Below are 24,694 nucleotides of genomic sequence, written 5' to 3' on the forward strand. Positions count from 1 at the left end.
CAACCTGGAAGAACAGTCCCTCATTTTCCACTTGGGAACTCTACAGCCTTCTGGACTCAACATCATGTGCAACAATTTTCAGGCTTGAGCACACTTCCCCACCCCCACACAACGAGCCTTGTTATCACATGGTCTGCTATTACACATAACCCATTTTAGCCACTAGTTGTCCCCATTTACAGCTATTCATTCTCATAGGCCGACCATTATCCACTCCTTTGCCTGTCCAACTATTTTTATCTCTCTTTAGGCTCTATCTTCAGCTATCCGTTACTCCTTCCCCCCTGCCCCCACCCAATCATGTGGGTAAAAAACAACATTTTCCTAGCTTTCATCTGTTTTGAAGAAGTGTCACTGGACCTCTGCTTTCTCTCCACAGATGCTGCCAGACAGTTTTTCAGCAATTTCTGTTTTTGTGTTTGATCTCGAGCATCTGCAATTCTTTCTGTGTTTTTTTTTTATTTTTCTTCACAGCAAAAGTCATAGAGTAACTAGGAATGAGATTATATATTAATGCAGTTGGAATATTATCCTGAAGTTGGGCAACCTTCACTTTTATCCTGCAACTGACTGTGATGTTGAAGTTGTTCTCTAAAATGACCAAGGGTCTCATTTCCAACAATAACATCTTTCAATTTGCTTATCATTGAATGGCCAAATTCATTTAAATGTGAAATCTGTAAGGTGCATTATAAGCAAACTACATCCACAGAGGCATATTGCATATTACTTCATATAACTGAGACCATGATTGTAGTGATTGGCACAGCAGCACATTCAACAGCCTCCTTCACCATTTGGATAGCAACATGCTATCAATATCTAATCTGGATTCAGCAAAATCATGCAATCGCAATCCAACTGATCGAATGGGTGAGAAATAATTAGCTGCAGACAATATTGCCTTGATGTTTTAGAATCTAATGGTAATGGCGAGGTAGATACATAAAGTGTAAGTTTTCAATTTGGTATCTCAAAATGTTAAATACAGTTTTTTTTTTAACATGCACACAAACAAGCCACATAGCTGAAAAGGACAATCCCAGTGTTTATAACCCAAGCCAGCTTTCTCCTACCCTTCACAATCTAATCCCATCTTCTTATCTTCCTAGTCCTCTCTCCCACTCCTTGCATATCATCCACATTGTCATTCTATGTGAGAGCAGGGTTTCCCCACACCTATGAAAATATTGAATTTATAAGTACCATTCCTTTATTTGTTGCCCCTAATTTTTATCTCATCCACAAGTGGAACTATCTTCTCTCTATCCGTCTTGTCAAATTCTTTCATAATGGTGAAAAGCCTATTTTCCAAGGATCTGTATCCCTCTACTCCCTGCCCATTCATGTATTTGTCTAGATATATCTTAAATGACGCTATCGTGCCCACCTCTACCACCTCCACTGGCAATGCGTTCCAGGGACCCACCACCCTCTATGTAAAGAACTTTCCATGCATATCTCCCTTAAACTTTTCCCCTCTCACCTTGAACTCATGACACCTAGTAATTGAGTGCCACACTCTGGGAAAAAGCTTCTTGCTATCCACTCTGTCTATAACTCTCATGATTTTGTAGACCTCAGTCAGATCCCCCCTCAACCTTTGTTTTTCTGATGAAAATAATCTCAATCTACTCAACCTCTCTTCATACCTAGCACCCTCCAAACCAGGCAACATCCTAGTGAACCTCTTCTGCACCCTCTCCAAAGCATCCACATCCTTTTGGGAATGTGGCAACCAGAAATATAAAGAGTTGTGGAAAGTTAGGATCTATAAATGATGTGTCACTGACTATGGACTTGTTAGAGCAAAGTCAGGGAGAAACAATACTTTGTGTGACAGATTCCAATGAGCTCAGATGGGAGCTTTGAGTTGTTGATTTGCAGAGGAATACTGATGAATACAGTACGCTGCACACAGTGATCCTTGGTGCATTGGCAGGCCTGGCACCGAGCTTTTGTCACTTAAGGATGGTGAGGAGTTTGGCTACAACTTGACCCAGGTCATCACGCACAGGTTAGAGCCCATTCTGTCCAACTCCATGACATACTTGCAGACAATTAAAGGTGCAAAGTTTGATGGCAAATATTACAGCTTCTATTAAAGCACAGCGAGAGGTCACCTAACACCTCAGTGTTGCATTGGATGGTCAGACTGGAGCCATGCTTGTTACTATACGCTCACCAGTTCCCAAGATAGCTTCAGAAGGGGATCATAGCAGTTTACCAATTTCCCTTGGAAAAGATTATTGAAGGTGATGCTTTGGGAGAGTGCCAAAGAGCCTGTGATTCATGTATCCATTAGTATCTCCCATTTGAGCCACATAAATGGCAGGCAATTAGCATTTTACCACAGGAGAATCTCACCAGCTTTTCTTCATATTCAATGGCATTATCATTGCTGAATGGCCCATTGTTAACATCCTGGGGTTTGCAATTCTGGAATCACAGTATCATAGAATACCTATATTGCAGCTGGAAGCTATTTGGCCATTGTGTCTGCACCGACCCTCCGAAGACCACCACACCCAAACCCAATCCATCCCATCCTATCCCCATAATACCACATTTTCCATGATTAATCCACATTTTCTATAAAATCCTGGGATGTACAGGGCAATTGAGAAGAAGCTCCAACAACAAACAAGAAACTAAACACTAGGCAGGAAAGCAACCCATCCACCAGTTTTATATTCACTCCCTCCATCACCGACCCACAATGTCGACATTGTGTAGCATCTACAAGATACATGGCAGCAACTTACTAAGTTTACTTTAAAAGAACCTTTCCAACCAGTGACCTCTACCACAAAGAGAACAGTTCATGGGAACACTGTAGTTTAAAAACTCCACTCCAAACCAGACACTATCCTGACACATCATTGTCCATTCACTGTCATAGAGCAAAAACATTCTGGACTCAATTCCTGACAACATTGTCACTGAGTCTACACTTCAAGTTCTGCAAAGGTTTAAGAAGGTAGCTCAATACCACCTTATTCAAGGCAATTAGAGATGGGTAATAAATGCTGGCCTAATCCATGATGCCAAATGACATAAACAATTTATTTTCTAAAATCACAAAATAATGAATATAAGTTCTCTGTATAAAAAAGGAGTGAGATAAGAAGCAGGAAGCTGATGGCCAGTTAGTTTTGTAACTGCTACAGGAAAAATGATGGAATGTATTATCAAGAAGGTTATAGAGGACGCTTGGAAAATCTTAATGCACCCAGGCAAAAGGAATATAATTTTTTAAAAAGGAATAATTTATTAAAGTTTTATGGTGAAGTAACAAGTAACATGGATAAAGGAAAATCTGTAGATATGGTCTACTTTAATTTCCTAAAACATTTGACAAGATGCCACATTTTGAAGAAGACAGTTTGGACTCAAAACTTTATAACTGTTTCTCTCTCCACAGATGTTGCCAGACCTGCTGAGTTTCTCCAGCATTTTCCATTTTAATTTCAGCTTTCCATCATCCACAGTATTTGTTTTTACAAAATATCATAGTTTAGGGGTTCATAAATTGGCATGGATAGAAAATTAGTTAACAGGATAGAACGAGTGGATCATGTTTGGTATGGCAAGATCTAATGATTGGAATTCTATGAGAATTACTGCTGGGGCTTCAGCTTTTTATAATTTGTATCAATAGTTTGAATGAAAGAAAAGAATGGATTGTCACTAAATTTGCTACTTATGCAAAGATTGATAGGAGAACAGGTTGTGCGAGGTCATAAGCTTGCAAACAAATACAGACAGATCAAGTGACTGGGAAAAACTATTGGCAGAATATGTTGAAATATAACATGGGAAAATGTGAAATTTTCCACTTTGGCAAGATGAACAGCAATAATTTTGGAACATGGGAAGAGAAATGAGGTTATAGGCCATTTATTCCATTCTAATTAAAGAAAATTCTCCTCATCCCAGTCCTAAATGTTTTGTTCCTTGTTCTGAGGGATGTTCCCTGGATCTAGATGCCCAGTTAGGGGAAACCTTTCTCCACTTACATTGCCTTGCCCTTTAAGACTTCTATAATGTTTAATGAGATTACCTCTCAGTCTCTGAAAACTCTTCACATTACACCCCAGTTTCCTCATTCTTTCCTCAATGGACAGTTTAATCATCCGGGAATTAGTCTGGTGAATGTTCACTGCACTTTCTCCATGGAATATATATCTTTCCTTAGGCAAGGGGAACAGAACTGCACACAATAATTGAGGTACATTTTCTCAGCAAAGGTCTAAGTAATTGAACCAAGACATTTTTACTCCTAAAGACTAGGGCATCAGTTGCCTTCCTAATTGCTTGCTGCACCCTTACATGGTGGATTCTGTTAACTTATGAACAAAGATTTCTTTGGACACAAACACATCCTATCATCTCACTAATGAAGAAATACTTTGCAGCTCTGTTCTTCCTACAGAAGTGAATACCTCACACTTATCTATATTCTATTCCATCTCCCATGTCACTCCCACTCCATTAGCCTATTCAAATCCTCTTGAAACCTGCATGCACATCATTAGAATTCCCATTCCCACTTAGTTTTGTGTCATTTGCAAACTTGGAATTAGGCTAATTAGGCCCCAAATCCAAATCATTGTGTGGATTATAAACAGCTAAGGACCAAGCAATGATCATCTTGGTACCCCATTATTCTCAGCTCTGCCAAAGTGAGAAAGATCCATATATTCCTACTCTCTATTTTCTTTCTATTAACGAGTCAGGAGTATGATGAATACTCCCCCTTGTCTGGATGAATACAGCTCCATCAACACTCAGAAAACATTACACCATTCAGGACAAAGAAACCTGCTTGATTGGCACTACATCCACATACATCCACTTCCTCCACTACTGATGCTCAGTTGCAGCAGTGTGTTCTATCTACAAGATGCACTGCAGAAATTCATCAAAAATCCTCAGACAGCACCTTCCAAACCTATGATCACTTCCATCTAGAAGGACAAGGGCAGCAGATATGTGGGACCAGCACCACCTCAGGTTCATCTCCAAGCCACTCACCATCCTGACTTGGAAATACACTGCAATTCCTTCACTGTCGCTGGGTCAAAATTCTGGAATTCCGTCCCTAATGGCCTTATAGTTAACCCACAGCAGGTGGACTACAGCAGTTCAAGAAGGTAGCTCGCCACCACCTTCTCAAGGGCAGGCAATAAATGCTGGCCCAGCCAGCGATGCCCACATCCCACAAATAAAATGAATTAAAAAAAACAATGCTCAGTCTATGCCACTATATTATACCCTATTCCATGTGCTCTATTCTTTTTGTACTTTGCTAATCTCCTGTGTCGACCTATTTGAAGTCTTCTGAAAACTCAAATGCAGTACATTTACTGGTTTCTCCTGATCTACTCTATTAGTAACATTCTCAGAAAACTCTGAAAGTTTTGTCAAACAACATTTTCTCTACTTAAATCTATGTTGTCTCAACCATCATATTTAAAGAGTTGAATTTTCACATCCTTTATGATAAATTCCAATATATTGCTTCTTATTAACATCAGGCTAACAAGTGTGTAGTCCCCTGATTACTCCTTCTTTCCTTAAATAATTGGGTTATATTTGCAGCCTGCCAATCTGCAGGCATTATTCTAGAATCTAGAGAATTTAGCTTACCATGATCAAAAATAATCTATTATCTTCATAGCTACTTCTTTCAATACTCAGAGGTGTTGATCAACATTCCCTAGGGATTTTCCACCTTTCACTTCCATTAGTTTTTTCAATATTAGTTTTTTTTTTACTACTTTTTCTTCATTGTCAATAGTTCCTTAAATCACTGCTATTTCTGGGAGATTTCCTGTATCTGCTTCTGGAGGAGATAGAGAGAGGCTATGGAACTCTGAGATAGAGAAGAATCTGGGTGTCCTGATACGTGAATCAGAAAAGGCTAGTATGCAGATGCAGCATGTGATGAGGATGGCAAATGAAATGTATTCTTTATAACAAGGGAGCTAGAATATAAAATAGTGTATATTTTGCTATAGTTGTCAGGGCATAGGTGAGACTACATCTAGAGTACTGTGTATAGTTTTGTTGTCTCACTTTAGAAAGGACACAATTAGAATCAGTGCTGAGAAGGATCAATCAACTGATTCTGGGAATGACAATATGACCTTATGAGGAAATGTTGATAGGTATTTCCATTTAGTAGAATGAGAGGTGATTATGTTGAAACAAATGAAATGCTAAGGAGTCGAGGGGTGAAGGCTAAAAGGTGATTTCCCTGTGGTACAGACAAAAACCAGGAGACATGGTTTAAATATAAGCAGCCTCTAATTTAATACAGATAGGAGATTTTCTTTTTGAGAGGTTTATGAGTGAATGGGACTCTCTGAGAGAATTGTGCATGTGGTATTATTAGTTATATTTAAGCTAGAGACAGATAGATTCTCAACAAATGAGGGAGTCAGCAGGTGTCAGCATAGACAGGGCAGTAGAGTTGAGACCACAATCAGATCAGCTGTCATAAATGGCAAGGCAGGTTCAACAGAACGAATGTCTTAACTCCGCTTTACTCTGTATGTTTGCAATAATAAGCACAGTACATTACTAAGTCTGCACCAGCAAAACTAAAATTAAAATTATTTTACCTGGAAGTTAGATGATGAATACTTTCGATTCAGCTGGGATCTGTAAATGCAGAAGACACATTAAATCAGGGTAAGAGGCTCCACTACACACATGGCTTACTAGTCTTAGTGGCTTGACAGTGGCTGTGTACTACCCAATTTTGCAGCTATTTCTCTTGCTATTACAGTCAAGCAATATTTCTGTTCAATGAGACAAGTGTTAGTTGCTGACAGGCTTGACACGTGACTGTACGACAGCACTGAAAATCTTATTGACAGATGAAAAGTCCTAAGGCATGGTTTAATTCTAAGTGAGCACATCTAACAAAGCTACCTTTGAAACATGATGAATAATAGATAGAATGACTGTATTGAAAGGACTAAGCAATAAAACTGATGTAAGCAGTGCCTGCACTAAATAAATCTGAAGAGTAAAACAGAGCCTGAAGTTAAATAGAAGAGTATTTAAGTGGAAAACCTAACTGTTGCCATAAAACACATACCTTCATATCTATACAACAACAAAAATATTTGCAACAAAAAGATGTGCAAGAATTATTTACAAAGCAAATTATATTTTCCTCCATTTATTAATATTAATGAATTAATATATACATTTGGAAGTTAACTTCAAATGATTCAGACTGATGTGACTAATGTTGTCTTTCCCAGTAAAATGAATTTACATGAGTGAACTATCACTTAGAGTCACAGAACTGTACAACACAGAATCAAACCCTTAAATCTAAATCATCCTTGCTCACCAGATATCCTAAATTAATGTAGTCCAATTTGGCAGCATTTGGCCCATATCCCTCTATATCCTTCCTATTCAAATATCCATCCAGATTCCTTTTAGATGTTGTAATTGTACTCGCCTCCACCACTTCCTCTGAAAGCTCATTCCATACACGCACCACCCTCTATGTGAAAATGTTGCCTCTTAGATCCCTTTTACATCCATCTCCTCTCACCTTAAACCTATGACCTTGAATTTTGGACTCCCCTACCCTGGGAAAAAGACCTTGGCTAGTCACCCTATCCATGTCCCTCACGAGTTTATGAATCTTTCTAAGGTCACCCCTCAGCCTCCAATGCTTCAGGGAAAATTACCCCACCTTATTCAACCTCGTCTTGAAGCTCAATCCCTCCAATCCTGGCAACATCTTCTAAATCTTTTCTGAACCATTTCATGTTTAACAACATCCATCCTACAGCAGAGAGACCCTAACTGAACACAGTATTTCAAAAGTGGCCTAACCAATGTCCTGTACAGCCACAATATGACTCCCAACTCCTATACTCAATGCACTGACCAATAAAGGCAAGTGGAACAAACACATTCTTCACTATCATGTTTACCTGCAACTCAACTTTCAAGGAACTATCAACTTGCACCCCAAGATCTTTATGCTCGGCAACATTTCCAAGACCGTACCATTAAGTGTAAGAGTCCTGCCATGAATTACCTAACCAAAATTCAATACCTCACATTTATCTAAATTAAACTCCAACTGCCAGTCCTCAGCCCATCATCTGAACTGATCAAGGTACCATTGTACTCTGAGATAACCTTTTTCACTGCCCATTGCATCAACAATTTTGATGTCACCTGAAAACTTGCTAACCATTCCTCCTGTTTTCACATCCAAATCATTTACATAAGTGACAAAATGCAGTGGACCCAGCACCAACCTGTGCAGCACACCACTGGTCAAAGGCCTTCAGTCCAAAAAACAAACCAATACTACCACCCTCTGACTCCTAACTTCAAGCCAATCTTGTATTTAATTGACTAGCTCTCCCTGGATTCCATGTGATCTAACCACAGAAGGTTGTGGGGCATGAGATATTAAATATATTCAAGGAAGAGATAAATACTTTATTTTATTTTAAAGGCAATTTGGAGTATGCAAAGAAAGAAAAAATATAGTCTTGAGATAGTGAATCAGCGATGGCAGAGGGCCGATTCCTTTTCTCAATACCGTACTCTTGCTTTAAATCACATCCTCTCTTATCCTTCTAAACTCCAGTGAATACAGTCAAACCGATCTAATCTCACAGAACGGTCTTGTCATCCCTGGTAATAGCTTAGTGAACCTCCATTATAGACCCTCTGTTGCAAGTACATCCTGAGATAGGAAGACCAAAACTGCATGTAATACTCCAAGTGTGGTTTACCAAGGCCCTTTACAACAATGGTAACATATATCCCGACCTTTGAACTCAAATCTTTGTGCAGTGGAAACCAATATATAATTTATTTGCTTTCCTAATTGCTTGCTGCACCTGCCTGTTTACTTTCATTGACTAGTGTCCAAGGGTATCCAGATCCCTTTGTATATACCCATTTCCCAAAATATCACAATTTAAATAAAACTCAGCATTTTTGTTTTTTTTCACAAAGTGCATAAATTCTCATTTATCCATGTTATGCTGCATCTGCCATTTGCTCGCAAACTCAACATCTTTGGATGATGCAGAAGCCTTCTTCCATCTTCCTCAATACTCAGAAAGTATTGTGTCATCAGCAAATTTGGAAATATTGCATATGTCATGAATAGCTGGAGTACAAGCACCGAGTCCTACAGTACCCCACTAGCAACTGCTTACCACCTGTAAAATTACCACCCATTAATTCACACTCTCTGTTGTCTGGCTGTCAACCAATTCCCAATCTATGCCAATATATGATTCAGAGATGCCGGTGTTGGACTGGGGTGTACAAAGTTAAAAATCACACAACACCAGGTTATAGTCCAACAGGTTTAATTGGAAGCACACTAGGTTTCGGAGCGATACTCCTTCATCAGGTGACAATCACCTGATGAAGGAGCATCGCTCCGAAAGCTAGTGTGCTTCCAATTAAATCTGTTGGACTATAACCTGGTGTTGTGTGATTTTTAACTTTATGCCAATATATTACTTCCTAAACCATATCCTTTAATATTTCCGACTAAGCTCTTCTGAAAATCCAAATGCAGTTGTTTCTCTTATTTATTCTACTAATTACATCCTCAACGAACTCCAAGTTGTTTTGTTAAGCATGAACATAAGCCAGCTTTGGCCAATCCTGTTAATGCTTTCCAAGCGTTCTATCATCACATCTTTAATAATAATCTCGCATTTCTCCACTACAGATGTTAGGTTAATTGGTCTGTAACTCTCCATTTTCTCTGCCTCCAATTTTAAATAGTGGGATTACATTTGCCATTCTCAAATCTGACGGACGTCTACATCTGGAGTGCTCTGTACAATCTTGGTTGCATGATTTAAGAAAGGATGTAAATGCATTAGGGGATATTCAGAGAACATTCACTTGACTGATATTTGAGATGAGGAGGTCATTATTTGAGGAACGTTTGGACATGCTGCATTACTATCCATCAGTGTTTAGAACTGGTGATCTTATTGAGACATTTAATATCCTGAAGGGCTCTGACAAGGTGGATGGTCAAAGGATGTTTCTTTTTGTGGGAAAGCCTAGAACTAGAGGACATAATTTAGAGGTATTTCACTGAAGATGGAATGAAGAGAATGTCTGTTCTCTCAGAGAGTCATGTGTTTAAAACTCACTTCCTTAGCAAGGAGAGTCATTATATTCTTTTCAGATAGAAGTAGATAGATTCTTGACTAACAAGAGGATCAAAAGTTATTGTGGATAGGTGGGAATATGGAGTTGAGGCCGCAGTCAGATTGGCCCTGATCTAAATAAATGGTGGTGCAGCTGAGGAGCTGAATGGCCTACTTCGAATTTCTATGCTAAATATGTTTGTTTTAAGGAAAATCACTGTTTCCATCCACAGGCCAGCTTGTTAGCAATTTAGAGGAAGTATCAAAGAGCTTTATGTTGCTGTGTTTACTGAGTGGCTAGTATCTGGAAACCAACTGAGAGTGGGGGGAAAAGGATGCCGAGGGGTCAGTGATTTAGTAATCTACTTTACAACACTCTGGAATGGGAATAAAAATTAGGAAAGAATGGAAATGGGCAGGAAATTTGCTTTATCTGTTCTAAAATATCCAGAATATCTACATTTCACTTTATTTTAATAATTTAGACTGAGGTTATATAGTACTTCAGATTCAGCCTACTGTTCTGTGCACCATCATCTATTTTACTGGTGAGTTGTAACAGAGGGATACATTCATAATGATCTCCTAGTACCATATCCATAAATGAAGTGTCAAGATCACAATTTTCTGAAGTAGAGAAACCTCCAGATTCCAGGAATATTTGGGTGAAAAATTCTCATTGCCCTGAAAATGGATGGCACTTACTTGAAGCTAGACTGCAACTTTTAAGGGGGAGGTGAGTTCTGACTTCAGCAGGGAAGTGATGAAAGTGATGAAGGAAATATTGAAGAGAAAGCAGAAAGATGAAAAATAGCTAATTTCACCATAGTACATGCCCAAGGCATCTCTTATACAGCTCTGAAAGCCTTGGTGTTCTGTAAGGCTCAGTGTTGAGACCACAATTTTTCACTTCATATATTAATGATCTGGATGAAGGAACTGAGGGCATTCTGGCTAAGTTTGCAGATGATACAAAAATAGATAGAGGGACAGGTAGCATTGAGAAGGCAGGGATGCCAAAGAAGCATTTGGAAAGGTTAGGAGATTGGGCAAAGAACTGGCAGATAGAGTACAATGTGGAAAAGTGTGAGGTCATGCACATTGGTAGGAAGAATAGAGGCATGAACTATTTTCTAAATAGGGAGAAAATTCAGATGTCTGAAGTGCAAAGACACTTGGGAGTTCTAGCCCAGGATTCTCTCAAGGTAAACTTGCAAGTTGACCCAATACTTCAGAAGGCAAATGCAATGATAGCATTTATTTTGAAAGGACTTGAATATAAAAGCAGGAATGTACTTCTGAGACTTTATAAGGCTCTGGTCAGACCACATTTGGAATATTGTGTGCAGTTTTGGGCCCCATATCTCAGGAAGGATATACTGACCCTGGAGCCTGTTTCAGGGAAGTTCATAAGAATGGTCCCAGGAATGGAAAGTGGAACATATGAGGAACGTTTGAGAACTCTGGGTCTATACTCGATGGAATTTAGAAGGGTGAGGGAGTATCTAATTGAAACTACTGTGTCGGCCACCACGTCTGCCCCCACCAACGTCACTCACCTGCATTCTACTGACACGCCCCCCACAGATCCCACTGTCAGAATTCCCGGCCCCCAGAACCCTGAGGGGAACACCACCCCTGCTCATGACTCCATCCCCATTCCCCCCACCATCACACCCAGTCCAGTTACCGGCTCTGCCACCACTCCCAGCTCCACACCCACACCAGTCCCAGCTCCCAGCCCTGCCGAGTTTTCACCATTCCTCCAGACCTCCCTCTAGACAAACGATCAGTCCTCAGCAAAGGACTCACCTTCATCCCCCTCCGTCCACACATCAATGAATTTAATACACGCCGTGACGTTGAACACTTCTTCCGCCGCCTCCGAGCTTACTTTCACAATCAGGACTCCCGCCCACCTTCCAAGGACCCCTTCGCCCACCTCCAACACACTGCATCCACCTGGACACCCCGCGCTGGCCTACTACCTGCCCTCGACCTCATTTCCAACTGCCGCCGGAACATTAACCGCCTCAACCTGTCGACCCCCCTCCCCCACTCCAACCTCTCACCCTCAAAACGTGCAGCCCTCCAATCCCTCTGCTCCAATCCAGAACTCACCATCAAGCCAGCAGATAAAGGGCGTGCAGTGGTAGTCTGACTCACTGACCTCTACACCGCTGAAGCCAAACGCCAACTCGAGGGCACCTCTTCCTACTGCCCCCTCGACCATGACCCCACCCCCCCATCACCAAACCATCATTTCCCAGACCATACAGAACCTCATCACCTCAGGAGATCTCCCACCCACAGCTTCCAACCTCATAGTCTGGGAACCCCGCACTGCCCGGTTCTACCTCCTTCCCAAGATCCACAAGCCTAACCACCCTGACCCATTGTGTTAGCATGCTCCTGCACCACTGAACCCATTTCTACCTACCTCGACACTGTCCTATTGCCCCTAGTCCAGGAACTCCCCACATCATCCACCAACATTTCTGCCACCTCCAAAAAGACCCCACCACTAGGGATATATTTCCCTCCCCACCCCTTTCCGCCTTCCGCAAAGACCGTTCCCTCCGTGACTACCTGGTCAGGTCCACACCCCCCTACAATCCACCCTCCCATCCTGGCACCTTGCCCTGCCACTGAAGGAATTGCAAAACCTGCGTCCACACCTCCTCCCTCACCTCCATCCAAGGCCCTAAAGGAACCTTCCACATCCCTCAAAGTTTTCCTGCACATCCACCAATATCATTTATTGTATCAGTTGCTCCCGATGCGGTCTCCTCTACATTGGGGAGACTGGTCGCCTCCTAGCAGACCGCTTTAGGGAACATCTCCGGGACACCCGCACCAATCAACCACACCGCCCTGTGGCCCAACATTTCAACTCCCCCTCCCACTCTGCCGAGGACATGGAGGTCCTGGGCCTCCTTCACCACCGCTCCCTCACCACCAGACGCCTGGAGGAAGAATGCCTCATCTTCCGCCTCGGAATACTTCAACCCCAGGGCATCAATGTCGACTTCAACAGTTTCCTCATTCCCCCTACCCCCACCTCACCCCAGTTCCAAACTTCCAGCTCAGCACTATCCCCATGACTTTTCCTACCTGCCTATCTTCTTTTCCACCTATCCACTGCACCCTCCTCCCTGAACTATCACCTTCATCCCCTCCCCCACGCACCTATTGTACTCTATGCTACTTTCTCCCCATCCCCACCCTCCTCTAGCTTTTCTCTCCACGCTTCAGGCTCACTGCTTTTATTCCTGATGAAGGGCTTTTGCCCAAAACATCAATTTTACTGCTCCTTGGATGCTGCCTGAACTGCTGTGCTCTTCCAGCACCACTAATCCAGAATCTGGTTTCCAGCATCTGCAGTCATTGTTCCAATTAAACATTGTTCCACCTGCTTCCAATTAAACCTGTTGGACTGTAACCTGGTGTTGTGTGATATTTAACTTTGTACACCCCAATCCAACACTGGCATCTCCAAATCGAGAAATTTATAAGTCATGATTGAATGGTGGAGCAGACTCGATGGGCTGAATGGCCAATTTCTGCTCTTATGTTTAATGGTCTTATAAATAGGAGGAGAGAGGTGATATTTCTTCATAGCTCTCTTCAAGCAGCCACTAAAAAGGCACCAAAAATGGATAATTATCATCATCAATGCAAGCCATCTTACTCCCAAGACCTGGATGCAGTGTCGCAAGCGCTTCAGAGTAAGTTGATCTGCACAGGCCATTTTGTTCCATTAGTCCCACACTGTCCTTCTTTCATAAAATCCCTCTATCAACATATATATCACATTCATATTCAGAATAACCACATGATTACAGCACAGAGAGAGGCCAGTCATGACTATACTGGAAAGCAGGAACATTCACCCAAGCCATTCAACTACATTCTCATGATTATCCTCCACCTTTCTGTATTTCAGATAATCAGTATTTCAGATAATGAGCTAATTCCTTCTTGAATACATCACCAGCGATGTGAAAAGATTATAACTCCTAGTCACTTCCCTTGCTGTCAGTAATCAGTATCTGCTTTGAAAAGGAACTTTCGTATTGCTTACCACTGAGAGAATGGTCAGTTTTAAAACTGAGCAGCAAGCTATTCGGCAAAAGAGGTAATATATTCACATTTTGATCTGAGAGTTTAAAGCTATGGCATCCATCCAATGCACATACATCATCTCAGTTGATTGGATGGTTGGTTTTGAGATGCAGAGAGATACCAACTGGCTGAGGTTACCATGAAGGATTCTTCTTCTTAACTTCTCTCCTCACCTGAGGCACGATGGCCTTCAGAGTATTTGCTTGTGAGCTTATTACTGGAAGATTGGTACTGATTGATTTGAAAAGGAATAGGCTTGGAACCTCAATAGTACTGTAGTTTCTAGCTTTAAGAGGTCTATATTGCTGCTGTTTCTTGGTCTCTTTGCAGACTGATTGATCTTTTCCTGTGTGTATTGATTGGATTAAGATCAGCCAGAATATGAGTTCCCTGACTGAGGCTGTTAACCTGGTCCAATCAAGGAGTCCTAGCTGACAGACATAAACAGGAGCGTCAGGGGTTCTGTTCATTCTCAGAGCCAGGTCTGAGTTGGGTCAGTGTCATGTATTATGCATGTGTAAATAAAGGGTGACTTGGTGACAGGGTACTGGCCTTTACTGGCTATTTCACTGTATTTCTCTTTTAAATTTCAAGTCTGAATTTATTGCTGTAGTACAAGGGGGAAGAAGTAGAATTCCAATATTTCATTTATATTTTAGTGTACATATTGTCATGGGTCTGATGTAACTTCACGTGAGAAATTCCACTGTTGGTGGTGAAGAGCTAACGGTTTAAGCAATCACAATCTAAAGTTGAGGGTAGATCATTTAGTGCTGAGATGAGGAGAAATGTGGTGAGTATATGAAATTCTCTGCCATAGAATCTGCCAAGATAGTGAATGTTTTCAAGATGAACTTAGATATAATTCTTAGGGCTAAATGCCAAAGAGTATGGGGAGAAAATAGGAACAGGATACTGAGTTGGATAATCCTCCATGATCCTGTTGAATGATAGACTGGCCTTGAAGGTCCAAATGAACAACTTCTGCTCCTATTTCCTTTGTTTTTACAACCCCTATCCATTGGCATTATGTCAGGGAGGACTGCAGATAAGATTCAGAGGAAAATATGTTTCATTATATCTATGTGAAGAAGGCATTTGGTATGCTTTCTTTTATTGGTCAGAGTATTGAGTACAGGAGTTGGGAGGTCATGTTGCGGCTATACAGGACATTGGTTAGGCCACTGTTGAAATATTGCATGCAATTCTGGTCTTCGTCCTGTCGGAAAGATGTTGTGAAACTTGAAAGGGTTCAGAAAAGATTTACAAGGATGTTGCCAGGGTTGGAGGATTTGAGCTATAGGGAGAGGCTGAACAGGTTGGGGCTGTTTTCCCTGGAGCGTCGGAGGCTGAGGAGTGACCTTATAGAGGTTTACAAAATTATGAGGGGCATGGATAGGGTAAATAGACAATGTATTTTCCCTGGGGTCAGGGAGCCTAGAACTAGAGGGCATAGGTTTAGGGTGAGAGGGGAAAGATATAAAAGAGCCCTACTGGGCAACTTTTTCACACAGAGGGTGGTACGTGTATGGAATGAGCTGCCAAAGGAAGTGGTGGTGGCTGGTGCAATTGCAACATTTAAGAGGCATTTGGATGGGTATATGAATAGGAAGAGTTTGGAGGGATATGGGCCGGGCTAGATTGGGTTGGGATATCTGGTCGGCATGGACGCGTTGGACCGAAGGGTCAGTTTCCATGCTGTACATCTCTATGACTCTATGAGTGAGGTTTGCAGCCAGGCTAGCTATGTTTGAGGTGTCAGGGCATTCTGGCCTGCATTTGACGTTGAACTTTATGGCTGAAAGTATTCTAAATCTATGCACTCCCGAGCATCTTTCACTCCACAATTGTTGATTGTGCCTCAAGCTGTTAAGACCAGTTCCCGGGACAAGAACACCCTTATTCAGGTAGAATTTATAGGCTACACCTGAAGAGGTGTCAGTGAGCATTCTTCTTGAGCTATTTCAGCCCTTTAACTGATGGTGCACAAAGGCACTGGGAGATGGTAAAAACCTTTTTGAAAAGTAAAGATAACAGGTGAATGAACAGCTTATTCTAATGTTCTCCTGACCAACTCATAGTTTCCACCATCAGTAACCTACAAATCAGATAAAATTTCAATCCCCACATTCTCACACATACCAAATCCCATTCAACTTGGCAACCTTCTCTTGCTAACTTCAATGCAATTATTACAAGGAGTTCTTCTGATGCAATGGGTAAGGTTCCTTCTTCTAAATACTGGGTTCAAATTTCAGTCCAGGTCATCATGGCAAAGAAAAGTGATTCTATAACATTCATTGACTTGAATGTTAACTTCTAAATGCTTCCAAGCATGCCGATGTCAGGCATTAAGAGTGGGACAAATACCAGCTCAGCAATGTAATTGGAATGGAATTGGAGACTTTACCATCAGTATCCAAAGTTCCAGGCTGTGTTCTATATTAAAGTGCATGTTGCCACAGCATCTCAGACCGTGGCTCATAGTTCGTTGGCTCATTTGTCTGGTGTACATAAGATTGGTGCCAAAAGTATGGGCTCAATCCACATTCTGTTTGGATTGGACTAAGAACCTGAATCTACTTTCTTGCCCTACTCATCAGCAGAAACAACTTAAAGAGTTGATGTGGCCGGTGGTGGTGGGGGGTGGATGGGAGACTGGGCAATATGTTACAGAAATATCATGGTGGATATCTCCATTGCTATGTAAAGTGCAGCTTGTCATAATTCCAACATTTAAAGACAGTGACTCGAATTGTTTCCTATTTGTAGATTTTCTTTGAACATGATTATCTTGACTGTCAATATTTGAAATTATGTTTTAAAAAATCCTCCTCAAAAACCACCATGGATTGACAGTTAACAAAACATTACCAAAGGATACAGGACCTCAGAATCAACCCAAATACTCAGCACAATGTACTCCTACTGGAAAACTGTGCATCTTACAAACTAATGTAGCCCGGTAAAGTTCAACTCCTGGACTGCAAATATTACTAACAGCAAAATAGTAACTGTCCTGTCATGTTCTAGGTTTCAATCTTCCACAGAAATTCTGAGCAATTATTAAACACATGAGGGGGGTGTGCAGTGAAAGATATGATCACCTTGCCCTATAGCTAAAACATGAAGATCAACTCAAATTGTGACTGTGGTTATCCAGGTCAGACAATCACTCACAGGCTGAAGTCTTGCATTGAGAAATCCAGTCCTCATAGCATCTGCACCATTTACATTATGTCTTTTGTAACTGTTTCCTGGATTGCTGACCTCAGCGTCGAACTATATCTGCATCCTCGACCAGACAAAACAAGATGTTTAGAAAATCATTCCTGTGTTCATAACCTATATTGGCTCCCAGTCAGAAATTTCTTTGAATGTAAAAATGTCTCACATTTTCAAGTTCCTTCATGGCCATACCCAGCCCTATCTCTGTAATCTCCTCCACTTCCACAAACATCCACTATCCTTATATTCTGGAGTCTTGCACAGCTACAATTTCAAGCAACCCAGCATTGTAAAGGTAAAGACACCACAGTCTTATCCAATTATGGGGCTGTTCTCTCATTAGATAGATAGAGAGAGAGAGAGATGAATGGTGGGAGTTTAATCCAAGATTTACCACAACTAGGCAAGTGGAGATTTAGGAAGAAGACTCCTTTATGGTAATGCCAGCTAGTGCAGGTATTGAATCCATGCTTATTGTAAACTAGCCATCCAGCCAACCGAGCATTGACACTATACATTAGCTGCTTATTCCCTTAGCTCTTATATTTGTTTCCAAAAGCTCACCAAATTCTACTTCTCTCTCATGTCCTTAAAATCTATGTCTTTGATCAAGCCTTTGGTCACCTAACCTGACATTACCAATTGTGATTTGACTTGATTTGATTCGATTTATTTTCATAAAGTGAAAAGTATTGTATTGTGTGCTAACCAGATAAATCATACTTTACATAAGTACATCAGAATAACAGAACAGAGTGCAGAATTTAGTAGTAGAGTGACAGAGAAGGAACAGAGAAAGATTGACTTTAATATATGAGGAAACCACCTCAACATGTCGACCCCCCTCCCCCACTCCAACCTTTCACCCTCACAACGCGCAGCCCTCCAATCCCTCTGCTCTAATCCCAACCTCACCATTAAGCCAGCGGATAAAGGGGGCGCAGTGGTAGTCTGGCGCACTGACCTCTACACCGCTGAAGCCAAACGCCAACTCGAGGACACCTCTTCCTACTGCCCCCTCGACCATGACCCCACCCCCCATCACCAAACCATCATCTTCCAGACCATTCAGAACCTTATCACCTCAGGAGATCTCTCACCCACAGCTTCCAACCTCATAGTCCGTGAACCCCACACTGCCCGGTTCTACCTCCTTCCCAAGATCCACAAGCCTGACCACCCTGGCCGACCCATTGTCTCAGCATGCTCCTGCCCCACTGAACTCATCTCTACCTACCTCGACACTGTCCTATCCCCCCTAGTCCAGGAACTCCCCACATACGTTCGAGATACCACCCACGCCATCCACCTCCTCCAAGACTTCCGTTTCCCTGGCCCCCAATGCCTTATCTTCACCATGGATATCCAATCCCTCTACACCTCCATCCGCCATGACCAGGGCCTCCAAGTCTGCCGTTTTTTCCTCTCCAGACGTCCCCAACAGTGCCCTTCCACCGACACTCTCATTCATTTGGCTGAACTGGTCCTCACCCTTAACAATTTCTCCTTCAAATCATCCCACTTCCTCCAGACCAAAAGGGTAGCCATGGGCACACGTAAGGGCCCCAGCTATGCCTGTCTCTTTGTTGGCTACGTAGAACAGTTGATCTTCCGTAATTACACCGGCACCACTCCCCACATCTTCCTCCACTACATTGATGACTGCATTGGCGCCACCTCATGCTCCCGCGAGGAGGTTGAGCAATTCATCAACTTCACCAACACATTCCACCCTGACCTTAAATTTACCTGGAACACCTCTGACACCTCCCTCTCCTTCCTGGACCTCTCCATCTCCATTAGTGACGACTGACTTGACACTGACATTTTTTACAAACCCACCGACTCCCACAGCTACCTGGATTACACCTCTTCCCATCCTATCTCTTGCAAAAATGCCATCCCGTATTCCCAATTCCTCCACCTCCGCCGTATCTGCTCCCAGGAGGACCAGTTCTTCCATAAAACACACCAGATGGCCTCCTTCTTTAGAGACCGCAATTTCCCCTCCCACGTGGTTAAAGATGTCCTCCAAAGCATGTCCCCAACGCCTTATCTTCAACATGGACATCCAATCCCTGTACACCTCCATCCCCCATCACGAAGGACTTAAAGCCCTCCGCTTCTTCCTTTCCCGCCATACCAACCAGTACCCTTCTACTGACACCCTCCTTCGACTGACTGAACTGGTCCTCACCCTGAGCAACTTCTCTTTCCAATCCTCTCACTTCCTCCAAACCAAAGGAGTAGCCATGGGCACCCGCATGGGCCCCAGCTATGCCTGCCTCTTCGTAGGATATGTGGAACAGTCCATCTTCCGCAGCTACACTGGCACCACCCCCCACCTTTTCCTCCGCTACATCGATGACTGTATCGGCGCTGCCTCGTGCTCCCACGAGGAGGTTGAACAGTTCATCCACTTTACGAACACCTTCCACCCCGACCTCAAATTCACCTGGACCGTCTCAGACTCCTCCCTCCCCTTCCTAGACCTTTCCATTTCTATCTCGGGTGACCGAATCGACGCGGACATTTACTATAAACCGACCGACTCCCACAGCTACCTAGACTACACCTCCTCCCACCCTGCCCCCTGTAAAAACGCCATCCCGTATTCCCAATTCCTTCGTCTCCGCCGCATCTTCTCCCAGGAGGACCCGTTCCAAAACCGTACAACCCAGATGGCCTCCTTCTTCAAGGACCGTAATTTCCCACCAGACGTAGTTGACGATACCCTCCATTGCATCTCTTCCACTTCCCGCTCCTCCGCCCTTGAGCCCCGCCGCTCCAACTGCCACCAGGACAGAACTCCACTGGTCCTCACCTACCACCCCACCAACCTACATGTACAACGTATCATCTGCCGTCATTTCCGCCACGTCCAAACGGACCCCACCACCAGTGATATATTTCCCTCCCCTCCCCTATCAGCGTTCCGAAAAGACCACTCCCTCCGTGACTCCCTCGTCAGGTCCACACCCCCTACCAACTCAACCTCCACTCCCGGCACCTTCCCCTGCAAAACTTGCGCCTACCCCCTCACTTCTCTCCAAGGCCCCAAGGGACACTTCCATATCCGCCACAAATTCACCTGCACCTCCACACACATCATCTATTTCATCCGCTGCACCCGATGTGGCCTCCTCTATATTGGGGAGACAGGCCGCCTACTTGCGGAACATTTCAGAGAACACCTCTGGGACACCTGGACCCACCAACCCAACCACCCCATGGCTCAACACTTCAACTCCCCCTCCCACTCCACCAAGGACACGCAGGTCCTTGGACTCCTCCATCGCCAGACCATGGCAACACGACAGTTGGAGGAAGAGCGTCTCATCTTCTGCCTGGGAACCCTCCAACCACAAGGGATGAACTCAGGCTTCTCCAGTTTCCTCATTTCCCCTCACCCCAACTTGTCTCAGTCAAATCCCTTGAACTCAGCACCGCCTTCCTAGCCTGCAATCATCTTCCTGACCTCTCCGCCCCCACCCCACTCTGGCCTATCACCCTCACCTTGACCTCCCTCCACCTATCGCATTTCCAAAGCCCTTCCCCAAGTCCCTCCTCCCTATTTTTATCTTAGCCTGCTGGACACACTTTCCTCATTCCTGAAGAAGGGCTTATGCCTGAAACGTCGATTCTCCTGCTCCTTGGATGCTGCCTGACCTGCTGCGCTTTTCCAGCAACACAGTTTCAACTCTGATCTCCAGCATCTGCAGCCCTCACTTTCTCTCAAAGATTCCACCCTACAAACCTCCGCATAAACCAAATCATCCGCCGACATTTCCGTCACCTCCAAAAAGACCCCACCACCAGGGATATATTTCCCTCTCCACCCCTCTCCGCCTTCCGAAAAGACCGTTCCCACTGTGACTACCTGGTTCGGTCCACGCCCCCCTACGACCCACCCTCCCATCCTGGCACTTTCCCCTGCCACCGCAGGAACTGTAAAACCCGTGCCCACGCTTCCTCTCTCACCTATATCCAAGGCCCTAAAGGAGCCTTCCACATCCATCAAAGTTTTACCTGCACATCCACCAATATCATTTATTATATCCATTGCTCCCGATGCGGTCTCCTCTACATTGGGGAGACTGGGCACCTCCTAGCAGACCGCTTTAGGGAACACTCCGAGACACCCACACCAATCAACCACACCGCCCTGTGGCCCAACATTTCAACTCCCCCTCCCACTCTGCTGAGGACATGGAGGTCCTGGGCCTCCTTCACTGCCGCTCCCTCACCACCAGACGCCTGGAGAAAGAACGCCTCATCTTCCGCCTCGGAACACTTCAACCCCAGGGCATCAATGTGGATTTCAACCGCTTCCTCATTTCCCCTTCCCCCACCTCATCTTAGTTTCAAACTTCCAGCTCCGCACTGTCCCCTTGACTTGTCCGGACTTGTCCGACCTGCCTAGCTCCTTTTCCACCTATTCACTCCACCCTCTCCTCCCTGACCTATCACCTTCATCTCCTCCCCCACTCACCCATTGTACTCTATGCTACTCTCTCCCCACCCCCACCCTCCCCTAGCTTATCTCTCCACGCTTCAGGCTCTCTGCCTTTATTCCTGATGAAGGGCTTTTGCCCGAAACGTCGATTTCACTGCTCGTTGGATGCTGCCTGAATTGCTGTGCTCTTCCAGCACCGCTGATCCAGAATTTAATACATGAGGTGTCCATTCATAAGTCTGATAACAACAGGAAAGAAGCTTTTCTTGAGTGGGTTGGTCCACATTTTAAAAATTTTATCTTGTGCCTGATAGGAGAGAGTGGAAGTGTATAACTGGACTGGCAGTGATGTTTGATTATGTTGCCTATTTCCCAAAGCTGCAAGATGTATAGACAGAGTCAATGGAAAGGAGGCTGGTTTTCATGATGGACTGGGCTATGCTTACAACTCTCGAGAAATGTTTTGTTGTCTTGGGTACAGTAATTGAAAATGTGTTGCTGGAAAAGCGCAGCAGGTCAGGCAGCATCCAAGGAACAGGAGAATCGACGTTTCGGGCATAAGTTTCCTGGAGAAGGGTTTATGTCTGAAACGTCAATTCTCCTGTTCCTTGGATGCTACCTGACCTGCTGCGCTTTTCCAGCAACACATTTTCAACTCTGATCTCCAGCATCTGCATTCCTCACTTTCTCCTTGGGTACAGTAATTGTCAAACCAGGCTGCGACGCATATAGATAAGATGCTTTCTATTGTGCATCTATAAAAATTGGTAAGAATCATTGTGGACCTGCCAAATTTCCTTAGCCTACTGAAGAAGTAGAGGTGTTGCTGTTCTTTTTTGACTGTACTATCGACATGGATGGACCAAGATAGATTGTTGGTGATATTTACTCCTAGAAACTTGAACCTCCACCTCAGTACCATTGATACAGACAGGGGCATGTCCTCTACTCCTGAAGTCAATAACCAGCTCCTTCATTTTGCTGACATTGAAGGAGAAATTATTGTCTTTAAAACATGCTATTAAGCTGTCTATCTTTTTCCTGTACTCTGTTCTGTTGTTGTTTGAGATCTGACCCACTATGGTGGTGGTGGCCACGCAGCAGTGAGTATATAATATATATAGTCAGGGGCTGAGTATGCAGCCTTGCAGTGCACCAGTTTTGAGGAACATTGTGGAGGAGATGTTGTCATCTATCCTTATTGATCATGGTCTGCGGGCCAGGAAATTGAGGATTCAGTTACAGAGTGGAGAGCAGAATTCTAGGTCTCAGAGTTTGGAGATGAATTTTGTTGGAATTATGATGTCGAACACATAGCTAAAGTCAATAAGTAAGAGTCTGATGTAGGTGGCCCTGTTATCCAGATGTTCTAGGGATGAATGTGGGACCAGGGAGTTGGTGTCTGCCATGGACCTGTTGTGATGATAGGCGAATTGTAGTGGATCAAGGCAATCTAGGAGGCTGGAGTTGATGTGTGCCATTACTAACCCTCTCAAAGCACTTCATAAAGCTGGATGTCAGAGCCACTGGGTAGTAGTCATTACAGCACTTTGCCTGATTTTTCTTAGACACCGAGATGATAGTGGTGTTCTTGAAACAGGTGGGAACTTCACATAGTAATGAGAGGTTAAAGATGTCTGCAGATATTCTGGCCAACTGGTCCATGCAGGATGGTGACATTTCAGTAAATGCCTTGGGATGTTAAGGATACTATATGAATGCAAGCCGCTGCTCTTGATGTTATTTTATCAATTTTGTTTTAACAAGAATACATCATAAATATATTAATGAAGTAGAGAGATAAGTATCTTATTTGGCTTGCATCAAGAACATAGTGCAAATGGGACACTCAACAAGTTTTCAATAAATAAATAACTATTGCATGCAGTAAAATCTACAATGAATGTATTTATATTGGGAAAGAAGGCAAATGGTAACTAAAAGAATTGCTGTGCTAGCAGTGGGAAACCATTAAAAAGAAAAACGAATGAAAAATGTTTGAAATCAGATAGAAAAGATATTGCTGGAAACATATATCTGAAAGCAAATAGGTTAGAGTTTCAGGTGTTACATTCAATTGGAAGTGGGGTCATCAGAACTGAGAAAGATTCAGGAGAAGAGTCATTCTGGAAATTAGCTAATCCTCCTGAAACATCAACCAGACAGTACCTAAGCAGCAGTGGCCCTTGTACCTGACAGCTGTTCTACCATTTTTCTTTCACCTGGTTTCATGAAAAATAATACTTTAGAGAAAAAAACATCCTAATTCATTGTAAGGTTATGTTGATTTGAAAGTCATTCAGCCTGAGAAAGGCAATACTTCAAAAAAATACACACTGTACATTTTTATTTCATCTCGATGTGGTTCTATGTGATTTTTGTTTGACTTTTATGAACTGTTAACATTCTCCCATGGACTAAAATAATGTTCAGAAAACTAGTTCAGTTCGGTAACATTGGAGTAAATAATTTGATTTCTAACTTTACACTCACTTGATCATCTTTAATGAAAAAAATATATTTACAGACTTTTGCAAGGTCTCTGTAATGCAAGGTCATGATTCTGAAAGAGTTAATACTGAACCTGTATTAAGCTCCACACAATCTGACGATATCACACAGTGGTTAGGTGCCTCATCTCTGGCTCCTGGTAGTCTTTCCGCTTATCCATATTGAGTCAACGTAATTTTATTTTATTTATTCA

Source organism: Chiloscyllium plagiosum, unplaced genomic scaffold (assembly GCF_037043375.1).
Source record: "Chiloscyllium plagiosum isolate Xiang-an unplaced genomic scaffold, Cpla_swu_hap1 HiC_scaffold_2, whole genome shotgun sequence".
NCBI lineage: Eukaryota > Metazoa > Chordata > Chondrichthyes > Orectolobiformes > Hemiscylliidae > Chiloscyllium > Chiloscyllium plagiosum.